The following is a 15266-nucleotide window of genomic DNA, read 5'->3' as shown; positions in this document are numbered from 1 at the left end:
GTTACAGATACAGATATTTATAAATATGTAAATACATAGATAAGTATTTGCATATATATTTATGCAACATGTATATGTATATGTATATATGCTGGGTAAGTAAGTCTTCAATGGCAATGAGCACACTTAGTGTAAAATCTTGGTTGTTAATATGATTATCTAATAAAGAAAATAAGGGATCTTTGGAGAAAAGATGGTTCTAGGACTTACGCAGGAAATATACGTGATGAGATTGAAATACTTTGGTTTAATATAAAGTAAGTGCAAAAAGTAAATTTTTTAAAAGACTACATCTTGGAACAGAAAATGACATTAAGTAAAGAATAAATCTGAATAAAATGTGAGCTATTGTTAACAATACTGAATCAACATTTGTTAATTAATTGTGACAAATGTATCTTGTTAATGTAAGATGTTAACAGTAGGGGAAACTATGTGCTAGTATATTTGGGCATTTTCTATATGGAAACTATCTCATCAATTCTCACATGAGTATAAAGCTGCTTTAAAAATAAGGTCTGTTATAAAACAATAAACCTTCACTTACATTAAAAATAAACTTACAACACTTACATTACAAAGAAAGTCCTCTCACCTTTCTATTCTATATCTCTAATTACTTTTCTCTAAGTTGAATAAATTAAGAAAGTTGATTATGAAAGTTCCCCAATAATAAACACATATGTGACAACAACCATAGAAATAGAGACTTGAACTAAAGTTATGTCCCAATAATAACTCAAATTATTGCCAAAAGCTCTACTTAAGAACTACCTGGATTTATGTAAGTAACTAGCACCATTCTAGATTGTCATAAATTTATACTTTGTATCTTTGATCCCTATATCTGTATAGTTGCAAAAAAGTTAAATACCCTACTATAAAAAGTATGAATATGTGACAATTATATATACATAAAGGTAAAGAAAATAGTTGAATGAAAGTTTGACATATAAGCTATATCAACACATAGCATAATGTAACAAAAAATTGATTTCAAATATGACCTTGGATTCCACTAGGGAAATTAACTCATGGGAAAAGTGATTTTTCAGTCTGATTCTGAGCGAATTAATCAACATGTAATAAGAGAGAAAAGGCCAAGTGTCCTCGAGAGTGAGGAGGACAAATGTCATAACATTTTTTATGTATTTTTGTTATTAAATTAAGGTTTCCATTTTATTTATTATCAAAAAGTGTATTCTTTCATTTTATAATCATTTACGATATATTTTTCCCTAAAAACTTTGCTTTTTCAAAATTTGAGTAGTCATACTATATGGCAACATTTTGTTATCCTCCCTTTTCTTTGAAAGGATGCACAAATATTCCAAATTACTTTTGTTGCCTAATCACAGAGGAAAACAAAGCAAAACAAAACAGTTGTCAATTTGTTACATAAAATCCTCCAGGAAAAATAAATGCACCCAGGGAAATACTGGCTTGCACAACAAAAGAAAAATACTCTGTCTTTTCCATAATTTAAACTCTTTATTAAACAATAAACAGTTTAATATTAAACAATGAAGAGTTTAATATCCACATCAGTTCTTTTCTTAATTTATTAGTTTCTTCAGTCATTTAACTTTTCAATGATCCTTCAAATCTTAAAGAAGAGTCAGTGAGCTGAAGTTTATCTAAATAAATCAAGAACGCGTACGACGAAGTTAGTCATTAAGAGTCTCTGAAAATAATAGACGACTTCTGCCATTCTGAGACTAGAAAGAAGCTAAACATATTTACAACTTAAGCAATTCAACAAAGTAACCCTCAGAGCAATATTTTTTATATAAATAATGTTGACTGAAGCTATAAGTCTAGTATTTAAATCACTGTGAGTACAGAAATAGTCAAATATTATCATAGTAAGGAGAACTTTAGAAGAAAATTGTCAGGATACAATAAAGAACAACCAGAAAGCACCCACTTACTGACAATCTCTCATCTTGCATAGCCTAGTCATTGAGTCATCGCTAGGTAGACCATTGGATCCTGTACGTGCCTGCGTCACCAACACAGTGCATTATGTAACACCATGGATAGTCTAAAGTCTCCGCTTCATGTTTCCTTTCTTCCTCTCCATCCCCTCTTTGAGTAGATGTTTCAATGTCCAAGATACTCAGCATCAGGAGTCTGAATCTCTCAGATTCTTCTCCCATCTCACTTATCTCAGAGAATCTACAAGATACTGAGAACTTCCCCTGTTTACCAAGGGCACTTATGAATATAAACATGACAGATTATTACTTTATTAAGCTAAAATAGGACAGTCCTCTGATATCACATCAAAACTTAACATAATATTTTAAATCTCAAATCAGTCTAAAATATGTTTTAATCCCATGTAAAATACATTTTTTATTGAAAATGTAATTAAATGCTTAGAAAATAAAGGTTTAAAATAAATTTATTTTTTTCAACATGGCACATTGAAAATAGTACAGGAAAATATGTTTTTAATAAATTCAGTATGGATAGAAGAACATATATTAATTTGCCCAATAAATGTCTGCATCATTAAAATAATGCCAATGCAGAAAAATCAGTCAGTGCGAGAATGCCATGTGAGAGCTAACAACAGTGTTTTAACATTACTTTTAGTTGCATTTAGACACCTTACAAATTTGGTATGTGATGTGACCAAACATGATGAAACTAGTTTTCTGATCTTTGACAAGCGTGTCAAAAACACACAATTGTAAAATGGTAGTCTCTTAAACAATTGGTGTTGGTAAAACTGGATATGGGTAAGAATGAAATTAGACTCCCATTTTACTCCATACACCAAGATAAACTAAAAATGCATTAAAGATTTAAGTATAAGACCTGAAACTGTAAGCTCTTTGAAGAAAACATACAGAAAAATCTTGGCATTGGTCTTGGCAATGATTTCTTGGGTTTGACACCAAAAGCACAGGCAACAAAAGCAAAAACAGACAAGTGGGCTACATCAAAATAAAAGCTTCTGCACAGCAAAAGAAACAATCGACAGAGTAAGAAGGCAACCTACTAAGTAGGAGAAAATGCCTTCAAGCCATAAATCATTTATTAAAAATGGATAAAGGGCTGAAACAGACGTTTTTTCCAATGAAGACACACAAATGGCTGCCAGGTATATGAATGGGTGCTCAACCTAACTAACTGTCAGAGAAAGGTATGTCGAAACTATCATGACTATCACCTCATACCTCTCAGGATGGCTGTCATCAAATGAAAAAAAGATACTCGATGGCAAGGGTGTGGGGAGAATAAAACCCTTATACACTTTTGGCGGAAATGTATAATAGTGCAACCACTATGAAAAAAAATATGGAAGGTCCTCATTAATTAAAAAAAAGACTTACCATATGATGCAGCAATCTCATTTGTAAGTACATATCCAAAATGATTAAAATGGGAATTTCAAAGAGCTATCTGCACCTCCCATTTTTTATTGCAGCATTATTCACAATAGCCAAGAGGTAGAAACGAGGCATATGCCCATTGATAGGTTAATTGACAAAGCACGTGTGGTATATATGAACAATGGAATATCATTCAGTCTTAATAGCGAAAAAATCCTACCATTTTTGATAATACGAATGAACATAGGTGACATTATGCTATGTAAAATCAGTCAGTCACAGAAGGACAAATACTACATGGCTTCACTTATATAAAGTATTTAAAAATAGTAAATACTTTATGTAGTAACAGAAAGCATAATGATGGTATCTCACTTTTCTGGAAAAGGAACAGAAAATAAATCCTAAATAAAGATGTAAGAGACCAATAAATACAACAGAAAATAAAGAGAAAGCAAACATCAAAATATAGAAAATTGTCAATGTAAATTATTTATTTGAGAAGTCTAATAATATTAATAAAATTCTAGGAAGACAGATCTAGGAAAAAATGTAGAAGAAGGTATCCACCAATGCCAACAATGGAAAAATTAAAGAGTCTAAATATGTAAATAAGACAGTATATTTTGAAAAAGAATAAAACTTTTCTCCAAAAAAAATTGGCAAAATATTTGGAAGACATAAATTTATTGAAATATATTACTTGGAATAGCTCTTTATTTTAAAGAAACTGTATCTAGTTTAAAAATATCATGAAGAGGGCCGGGCGCGGTGGCTCAAGCCTGTAATCCCAGCACTTTGGGAGGCCGAGACGGGCAGATCACGAGGTCAGGAGATCAAGACCATCCTGGCTAACACGGTGAAACCCCGTCTCTACTAAAAAATACAAAAAACTAGCCGGGCGAGGTGGCGGGCGCCTGTAGTCCCAGCTACTCGGGAGGCTGAGGCAGGAGAATGGCATAAACCCGGGAGGCAGAGCTTGCAGTGAGCTGAGATCCGGCCACTGTACTCCAGCCTGGGCGACAGAGCGAGACTCCGTCTCAAAAAAAATAAATAAATAAAAAATAAATAAATAAAAAATAAAAATAAAAATATCATGAAGAAAAGTCTAACCTCAATTAACTTCATTGTTGAATTATCACAAAATTCTACGAAAGAAATAGTATCAATTGCACATGCCCATTTTGTGGAAGGAGGAAAGGAAGAAATGTGTCCCATCTAATTTTATGTGACCAGTAACTATTTTATGTGACAAAAAGTATGCAAAGAAAAATGATAGGTCAATCTCTTTCATAAACATTAGCAAACAATCCTAACAAATACATTAGTAATTTAGTTTCAGTGATATGTAAATAGAATGTCATTGATTTATTCTAGAAAGCAACTTTGATGAAGCACTCAACAGTCAATGTGCACATCAAGTAAAAATAGAGGAAAAAACATGATTGAGTAGGCGCAGAATAAACATTTCTAAGTAGTCTAAACTAGAGTATTCGCAAAACAAGCAGTATTAAAATAATACAGTAAATATCATACCTAATGGTTAATTATTGAAATATTTTTCTCTGAGGTTGGGAAGGAGACAAAGATGACTGCTACTAACACTTCCATTTAAAATAATACAAGTAGCCTTTACCTGACCTAAAGGTAAAAATAAATTTAGGAAAACATGCAAGTACATACAACAAAGACAGGAATAAATAAAACTATCATCACGTATGTCATAGCATTGTAAATAAAGATAAGATAATCCGAGTAAACACAAACAAGTTTATAAATGAATTTATAAATGAACGTACCGGTTTGAGAAGATCACTAGATACACAGTAAATAAGCAATAAATCAAATTTTAATTTTATAATAACAAAAAGATAAACTTTTGAGTAGTATTGAAATATCGCAAAATATCTAGGAACATTTTTTTAAAAAAATTGTGCAAAACCTCCCAACTGAGGCATAATTTTTAAAAGTAAAATAAAAAGGCAAATAAAGAGAGGGTTACACAATGACTACAGTTTGAAGAATTTAACATGGAAAGATGTCAGATTTAAAATAATCACAAATGAAATTCCATCGGCACAAAAATAGAGAAGGTTATTTAAAGAACAAAACTGAAGGATTTGAACTAACAGAGAGCATAATCTACTGTTACTAAGACAGTGTAGGTGCAAGAATAGTCATACTGACCAAGTACCCAGAATAAAATAGAGGAACAGATGCACACATACATAGATGATTTATGCCAAAGGTGACACTGTGGTGTAGTTGTAAAAAAATAGAATTCAAGATATGTTAGTGGCTCAATTGTATAGTCATCTGTGAAATAATATGTATCTGGATCTTTATTTTACCCTCTTAAAACACACACACAAACACACGAACTGAAGATCTTAATACGAAGACAAACAATAAAGGAAAAACATGGGAGTGTCTTTGTGAACATAGAGTAGATAAGCTTTCCGAAAGGGGCTCAGACAACACCAATGATAAGAAAAAATGATAACTTAAACTAAATTATACTATGTTCAAATGAAAAACTTCTCTCTAAACTCTTAACAGAGTAAAAGGGCATCCAGGAATTGGGAGAAGATACTTCTAATAAATTTTTCAGCAAAAGATTTACATAATATACTGCATGTCTTCCCTTAGCATTGTAGATAGGTTCTTAGAAACTGTAACTTTAAGTGAAATAAAATCTAGCAGGACCTCAACTAAATTAATTTTGTTATAACACTGATGAGAAAGAAAACTTTTTTAAAAAAAAAATCAGTTTTCTTAAATGTATAGTTTCAAAGAAGTTGTGGGTGCTGTTCGGTAAGGTTTTGCATATATATTAAAAAAGAAAAAAAAAAAAAACAGAATAACCCAGAAAAAATGGTAAACATTTGTGCTCACACTCCATTGATGACAATATGCAAATAATCAATAAATATTTGAAAATATTCCCAAGTTAAACAGATATTATTAAAAGAAATGCAAAACAATAATGCAACATCATTTTCCACCCACCAAAATGGCTGAAATGAAACAAAAACAATCACATCAAATTTTGAATTTGTGATGAAATTGGAACTCTCATGCACTGCAAATGCTTTAGAAAACTTTTCAATGATATCCACTAAAAGTAAGCATTTGCAAATCCTCTGGTCCAGCAATTCCATAGGATACACCCCCAGTAAATGTGTTCACATAGTTTCCTAAAGATGCATACTATGCGCTAAAACAATTAAGTCTCTTGAAAAAGATATATACTATAATGTTTAAAGCAAAACTATTTTTAATGGATTCAAACTGGAAATACCCAAGTGTCCATCAACAGAAGAATGATAAATGTGTTGTGCTATAGTCACACAAAGAAATACTGTGTAGCAAGGAGAATAAATGATCTATAATTACACATAGTTATGTGGCTAAATCTTATGATATATTGTTAAATGAAAAAAGCCAAATGCAAAACAGTACATTATGTTAGTATTTTTTTATATCAAGTAAAAAAAAATGGGTGGAAAGGTGAGCTTCTGTGTGCTACGTTTCTATTCCTTGATCCAGTTACTAATCACATGAGTGCATCCCATTTCTGAAAATCAATTGAGTTGTATGCAATTAAACATGGAATTTTTCATATACCTTAGAGTTCTGTATTATGTAGGAAAACAAAGGAAATATAGGGCCATAATCAACTAATGTTGAGGAAGACTCTTGCCTTAGCACCTATGCATTCCGAGGATGTCAGCTCAGTAAAAACACCCTACTGTGGGATATTGAGTGGAGATGGGTGGATGGAATTGTTAAAGCCGCTCCTTTATTCGCATTACCCTTACAAATAGAACTTTTCTCTTATTATTGTGGTATAAAAAGTACTTAAGAATTCAAATAAGGATTCTGATAATTAGGTCACATTATAAAACATTCTGAATTAAGCAATTCTAAGATAAGTATGGTACCTGTTGAAAGGAGGTAAGAGAAATCTTGGAAGTCCTGTTCAGTTATTTTAGTCCAGGAGGAAGTCTTTAGAAGGTCAGAAGATGACTGGAAGAAGGCGTTTTTCCTCTCTCTCAAGAAGGGTTCTTTTGTGAAGAGAAAGGGCAAGCCAGAGCTTAAATATATAAACTCTTATTAGACATATGAAGGGATTGCTGTTGTAAAGGTACTGTATAAAATATATAATAATAAGTACAAAAGGAAAAATAGAATTCTGTGAGTTTATGTTTTTTATACATTCTCCCAATTTCTTACATTCTCATACATTTTAGAACCCCAGACTCACTGTAAGAAACCCAGCATCATCTCCAAAATACCAAAACACACACACACACTCACTCACACACACACACTTTTTACCTCTTAGCTTTCATTTGTTTTGATGCCTTTATATTACCATACTCTAAAAAGGTCTAATTTATACATCCTAAGGTGAAACATGTACAATGACTGTGACTCAGGGAACTGAATGGTGAGCAGATGTAAATGAAAGAAATAGGAAGTAGTGTTTTGTGAAAAAACCATGGGGGTCATTAGAATAATAAGGTAGAAGACAGTTAGGTGGTATTGCATGTTTGGCCAGATAGTTTGCCTTTTAGATTAGGAAACAGACTATAAACAAGGAAGACATTTAATTACCTATGGGTATAGAAGTTCAGAAAATGGGTGTTACTCATTATAAGTTTACATGATACAGATCTAACTCTCAGGGACTAAGACATCTGTCCAATAGTATATCCAGCAGTTGCTCACTCAACCAGGGAACCCATTAGTGTTGTTTTACAATTAATATATTCCGAAAAGCTAAGGCTAGAGTCTGACCTTTTGAAAAATGTCCTTGACATGTTTCTGTTCTTAATATATTTGAAAAATAATAATCTCAGATTGTCAAAATCTCGGAATTTTAGTATTTTTGCCCCAAACTCTAATATTCATTCACCTATCACACAAATAATTGAAATTTAGCAGATACTTACCACAGAAGACAACATTAATGAACATTTCCAATTTATTATTGTGACCAAACAATAATAAATTTGTGTGGTTTGTTAGTAATAGTTTTTTTCTATGTTTCCTATATTTATACTTGTATATAATTGTATTGAAATATGATTTATTAGACAATTGCCTTATTATTTTACCTATGATTTATTTTCTACAATAGCCTGGTTGTTGGTATGTATTAATGTGTAGGATATATATTATACCCTCTAATCTTTATTTCATAAAAATGATCTGAGCGCAGTGGTTCACACCTGTAATCTCAACAGTCTGGGAGGCCATGGTAGGAGGGTCACTGGAGCCGAGTTAGAGGCCAGCCTGAGCAATACAGCAGCACCTCATCTTTACCAAAACAAACCATCTAAAAATTAAGAATATTAGCTGGGCATGATGGTGAGCACCTGTAACCCTAGTTACTTGGCAGGCAAGGTGGAAGAATCCATTGAACCCAGGAACTCCAGGATGCAGTGAACTATGACCACACCACTGTACTCTAGCTGGAGTAACAGAGCGAGACCTTGTTTCTAAACCAAAACAGACAAACAAAAACTTTAGTCCATAACCAGCATTAATTAATTAGAGTTGCCTATGTTATGTATTGTATGCTGGCAGCAGAAAGTTTAGTCAAAATATCATATCACTTCTATGGGTTAAGAGCCACCTATGTGATTAACTGAATACAGTAACAGGTTATGAGTTATCTGTATGGAAATATATTGTAGTATATGCTATGTGTATGCATATGTACACACACATATCACAAGTGTGATTTATACCTGTGTATATGCAGGTGTCTATCTGTTCTATTTTTTGCTCTTGTCCTTTCACTCTCAAAGTTCTCCTGATATTTTATTATGTACTCATGTCTGTCAAATCGTTTCTGCCTGCTTGTTACTAATTTGGATCAGAGTACTTATTTCTTCATTTGGGGTTCTCTCAATACCTATTTGCAATGGTTAAAACTTTGCTTTGAAGTAACAAGCTTTTACCAACAGTATTCCTGAAGATATGTAGGCCAATATGTTCTACAAATGCCACATGCCCATCTATCACCCTTGGCACAGCCATTTTTTATGGTTTCTTTAATTTAAGCTCTATATCCCTAGAACTTTATGTGTGTAGACTTTGCACTCACTAACACCCCTACTACTCCCCATGATTTCTCTGCTTGACAGCAGATTAGTCAAGAAAGCAATGTGCTTTGGATTGAAAAGTTAAGGTTTGAGGAGAGTTTTCAAACTGCCACGTACTGTTCTAAGTATTTAATAGTGTTAGCTTAGTTAATCCTCAAAGAACCCAATGATCAATTAACATTGTTATTTCCATTTTACTAACTGGGGCATAGAGTGATGTATCCCAGGCAGACCCTGCCTGTGCAAGCAGCAGCTTTCCTTTGGAGCATATGCTCTGAGTCTGAATGTGCTATGCAGCTTCAAGTAACTTCCTGATTTGGTTTCCTAGCCGCTAACCCAATTGAATGCATTATTAGGTACCTTTGGTTTTATTCTCTCTTGGGATTTTTACATGAAAACAAAAATTCCTTCTGAATTTTTTCCTTGGCACAAAATCAAAGAAAACCAAAAACTTCCCTTTCTACCTCACATTCCATCAGCCCCTAAGACTTCTATCAACTTAGTCTATTGTTTTGTAATTGTGATTTGTGCTTCCCATTTCTTACCTAGCCTACACACTTTGTTATGCTTTTGAAAATTCAGTCTATTCTTCCCTACAATGTTTTTAATGGTATGTCTTCATATTGTTCTCAAAATAAACCCAAAGTTTCCAGAAGTAATAATTTTTATGTGCCCTTAGAAATCACAACAGCAGTAAACTATTTTTAAGTAAATTACTTCTTTAGAACAACACCACTTAATTGAAGATGATTTAAGTAAATATCATATTTGTCTAGAATATTCATTATTTTCTTATAAAACAAAATAATATACATAGATGAGTTTTGTAAATATTTAATTAAATTCCATGCTGATTCCGTTTTATTTTTCATCTTAGTAGAAAATGGACTATTGATTTTAAAATATCGAAGAAGAAGTAGACATAAAATAGTAATAGTTTATTCACGCACATGTCTTCATGTTTGTTAGGGGAAAAACAATCTGAATATTTCTTTGTTAATAGAACCTAAGTGTCTTTGGTTGAAATGTTTATAAAATGTTAAAAAAAATTCTAAAATATGTAATTGCTTGATAAAAAATGTATTCCCAAAACAACGACATTTAGCTGCTCTGTGTTAAAAATCAATAATCTAAGAAATCTTATTAATATTATTGTTCCCTAACTTTTGATTTTTTATTTTTACTACATGGAATAACGTGTATTCCTGATTCACATAGTGTTTATGCTGCCCTGAAGTTTACTCTCCATTTGAAATATTCTGGGATAAACCTATAAAAATAAATCTATTTGGCTTATGCTGTGTTATGGAGGCTATATATAGTGTGTATTTTTAGGGAGGAACTATTTAGGTTATTTTGCCCATAAATAAGTTTAGATTTCAATTGAAACAAACTATTATTCAGTTGAGTCCCACCAACTCCCTTTGTATTTTTATAAAGTGAAAATGATTAAATTATAACAAAAGTATTTTAGTAACTGGCTACAAAGTTTCATGAAATTGACTATGTACTAGACTCTCAAAGATAGCGCTTCATGAGTTTCCCTTTGAGAGTCTAATGTGCAGCCCATTTCATAAATGTTTATAGCCATGAATCTTTTTTATTCTAAAGATGCTATTCTTTACTTATCCATATGTATATATGGTTTCAATATATATGTATATATGTACAGACATACACAGAAATTTACTTCCTTTCATGTACTTCTAACAAGCATAATTTAGATTTCTTTATATGTTATTCATAAGGAAGAAGGGAGAAGTCATGTGGTTTATCATAATTTATTACTACCATCACAACTGGTAATATTCTGCTGCTATTTTTACACTTATTGTAAAGAAATACTTTATATTGATTAGATATATTTGTATATTATATATTTTATCATACAAATAATTATACAATTATCTCAATGATACCAGTTATTTTCTTTTATTTACACAAAAAGAGATTTTTAAATTTTAATTTGATTTTTTAAATACATATATTAATTACATTAATTAGTGATTTGAAGTTGGGCTGAAAAATAAAAGCAAAACTACTATCATAGCTGGGGTTAATCAGATGATTAGATCATCAGTAAAGGTTTTAAGATGTCCAAAACAACTTCCCAAGTTATGTGGGCAAAATATTTCAAAATCAAATTTGATCGAAGATCTGCATGAAGTTATATAACTGCAATCCTTAGTCTAGGAAACAGAACACGCCTGTGTGTGTGTGTGTGTGTGTGTGTGTGCGCGTGCATGTACACGTGCATATTTGTATATTATATATAAATTTATATAATCTCTATATAGCTGTATATATATTTGATCTCAAAATACATATGAAATTAGTGCAGGATGTATTCCCAACCTATTATTTTCCACCACCAGAGGAGTAACAACAAAATAAACTTATTTACAACAATAGTAACAAGGACCAGATATTAAATGAGTTTGGTTTTAATTGTATTTATTTTTGTGCATGGTTGTTGATATGGTTTGGCTGTATCCCCACCCAAATCTGATCTTGAATTGCAGTTCCCACAATTCCCAGCTATCGTGAAAGGGACCAGGTGGGAGGTAACTGAATCATGGGAGCAGGTCTTTCTTGTGTTGTTCTTGTGATAATGAACATCTCATGACATCTGATGGTTTTATAAGAGGGAGTTTCCCTGCACAAATTATCTCCTGCCCGCCACCATGTAAGACTGCCTTTTGCCTTCTGCCATGACTGTGAGGCCTCCTCAGCCACATGGAACAGTGAGTCCATTAAACCTCTTTTTCTTATAAATTACCCAGTATCAGGTATGTCTTTATCAGCAGCGTGAAAAAGGAATGGTACAGTTGTGTAATAGTCCTGTTAGCAGATTATCACAATAAACTCTCACGGAAATTCAATGTGTTAGATATTATTCTTATTTTTAAAATGACAAAATAGATGCTTTGTTATAGTAGATGACTTTCCAAAGACAGAAACAACAAGAATCCACATTACTTCAACTATGCCATGATGCTTTTGCTTCTACCATTTTAACTCCATTACTTCATACATTTCTCTTATAACTTTTGCATTAGAAATACAGACCCAGCTGGGCGCGGTGGCTCAAGCCTGTAATCCCAGCACTTTGGGAGGCCGAGACGGGCGGATCACGAGGTCAGGAGATCGAGGCCATCCTGGCTAACATGGTGAAACCCCGTCTCTACTAAAAAATACAAAACAACTAGCCGGGCGAGGTGGCGGGAGCCTGTAGTCCCAGGTACTCGGGAGGCTGAGGCAGGAGAATGGCGTAAACCCGGGAGGCGGAGCTTGCAGTGAGCTGAGATCCGGCCACTGCACTCCAGCCTGGGCGACAGAGCAAGACTCCGTCTCAAAAAAAAAAAAAAAAAGAAAGAAAGAAATACAGACCCAAAACATAAGATACTAGATTCCCAGATCATTTAATATAGTAGCATTAATTAGTACATCCCACCATAAGTGATAAAGGGAGTAGGCACACATGAGTAATGTACATCCTCTTCAGAAGTCAAAATTGCACCAACAGATTTCACATTACTATCTGAACTCCGCCTCCTGTCAGTTCAGCAAGGACATTAGATTCTCATGGGAGCACAAGTCCTATTAGGAGCTGCATACAGGAGGGATCTAGGTTGCACAGCTCCTTATGAGAATCTAATGCTTGATGATCTGAGTTGAAACAGTTTCATCCCCAACCCATCCCCCCGACCCTGTCAATGGAAAAATTGTCTGCCACGAAATCAGTTCCTGGTGCTGAAAAGTTTGGGAACTGTTTTAAACATTTCACATGCCACTATAATAATTCAACAACACTCAGGTCCTACTTCACTGACGGAACTGGGCAAAGGCTTTTTTCAACTGTCAACCTCATATCTATCCATGTGCTGTCGTCTGTCTCTTACATTCTACTTTCCTGTTTCCGTAAATATACTTTTCATGTTCTTATTCATGCTTTAATCCTCATTTGCTCAATCAAGGAAATCTTTCCAAAACTATTTTCTTTTACTTTTCCATCAGTGTTTTTGCTATTATCCTATGCCCATCAACAAAATATGTTATTTTTCACATTTTAAATTAAAAGAGGAAAACAAGTTATTAATGGCACTTCTGCCAATGAGTACTCAATTATTCCTTCCGTGGTTTTCATCAAATGTCCTGAACAGTATTTTCTATATCCAATGGCTACAATTCTCTCCTTCCTTAATCTGCCTTCAGACTGGACACTTTGTCTCATCAAGTCCCATCCTAGTTTTTTTCTAGATCACCAATAATCTTCACATTATGTGACCTGTGGTAGGCTTAATAATGGCACCCCAAAATATCCATACTCCGATCCCTGGAAGCTGTAAATATTTTACCTTACATTTTTTTTAAAAAAAGGTCTTTGCAGGTGTGATTATGGTAAGGGTCTTGAGATGGGAAGATTATCCAGGATTATATTTTGGGGTTAAATATAATCACAAGGGCCTTTATAAGAGAAATATTAAAGTCAGAAAGAGAGAATTTAAGGGTGGAAGAAGGGACCAAACACAAGAGAAGACAGAAGACGTTTCACTGCTTGTTTTAAAGATGGAGGAAGGAGCGATGAGCTAAGGAATGCTCCTGTTCTCTAGAGGCTGAAAAACTCAAGGATGTAGATTCCTCGCTTTAGACTCCAGAAACTTCAGCTTGTGGAAAACTTGATTTTAGTCCAGCAAAACTGATTTCAAACTTCTGACCTTCAGAACTGTAAGAAAATAAATTTGTGTTGTTTTATGCCTGTAAATTGGTAGTAATGTTTTACAGCAGCAATAGAACATTAATATGTAACTAAAGGAGCAGTCCTCACCTATCAAATGAATTATGGGATAGATGACGATGATGATGAGAAAGAGAGAGAGAATGAATCAGCAAAACTTACTTGAAAAGGCTTTACATCTTTCATATAATTTCACCTCCTGCTTTCTTAGATACCACAGTCCTTACCTTTGTAATTAATGCACTCTATTTTTATTGTTTATTATTCTACATTTCTCTATTTCAATTAGCAGAAACTTAAAAAAATAAAAATCTGAGAAAAAAAGTATATGTAAAATTATCCAAGAGAATTTAATAACTTAGAGACCAATATATCCTGTCTATATTCTAAGATAATATTACACAAACAGTAACTTTTTAAATAATACAATTTAAAATTAAATTTAAACTTATTGTATCATAGCCAGTCATTGAATAATTCTATTATTCAATTAAAATTAATACATAATATTTGAGAAAAAAATATTACTTTAGTTCCAAGATTTAGTTTGCTGTTGTTTTTATACTGAATCTAGTTTATACCTTGAATACTAAAATTTATATTTATTTAAATAATTTCTATATTTTTTCTTCCTTTTACTTAGCTTTTACTTTATTATTTTATTATTTCTATATATTTTTTCCATTTTCTTAATTAGCTTTTATTTTCTAGTTTTTAGGGTAGAAATGCCAATTATTAATTTTAAATATCTTTTCTTTTCTAACAGCATTTAAATGTACTATCAATTATGACACTAAGCATGGTTTTGCCTGTATCACATACATTTTGACATGTTACATATTAAGTCCAAAATATATCCACTTTTTAAATATCTAATAACCACTTCTTTTATCCCAAAATTATTTAGAAATGTGCTAATTAAGTTCCAAATGTATTCATTAGCTATTTTTCCTGATCTGCTCCCTCCTCTCAGCTTCCACTCTCTGATAGGTTCCAGTGTGTGTTGTTCCCATCATGTGTTCTCACCATTTAGCTTCCACTTATAAGTGAGAATATGTGAAATTTGGT

This window comes from Theropithecus gelada, chromosome 3 (assembly GCF_003255815.1).
Source record: "Theropithecus gelada isolate Dixy chromosome 3, Tgel_1.0, whole genome shotgun sequence".
Classification (NCBI taxonomy): domain Eukaryota; kingdom Metazoa; phylum Chordata; class Mammalia; order Primates; family Cercopithecidae; genus Theropithecus; species Theropithecus gelada.
Note: the sequence above shows the minus strand (reverse complement) of the source record.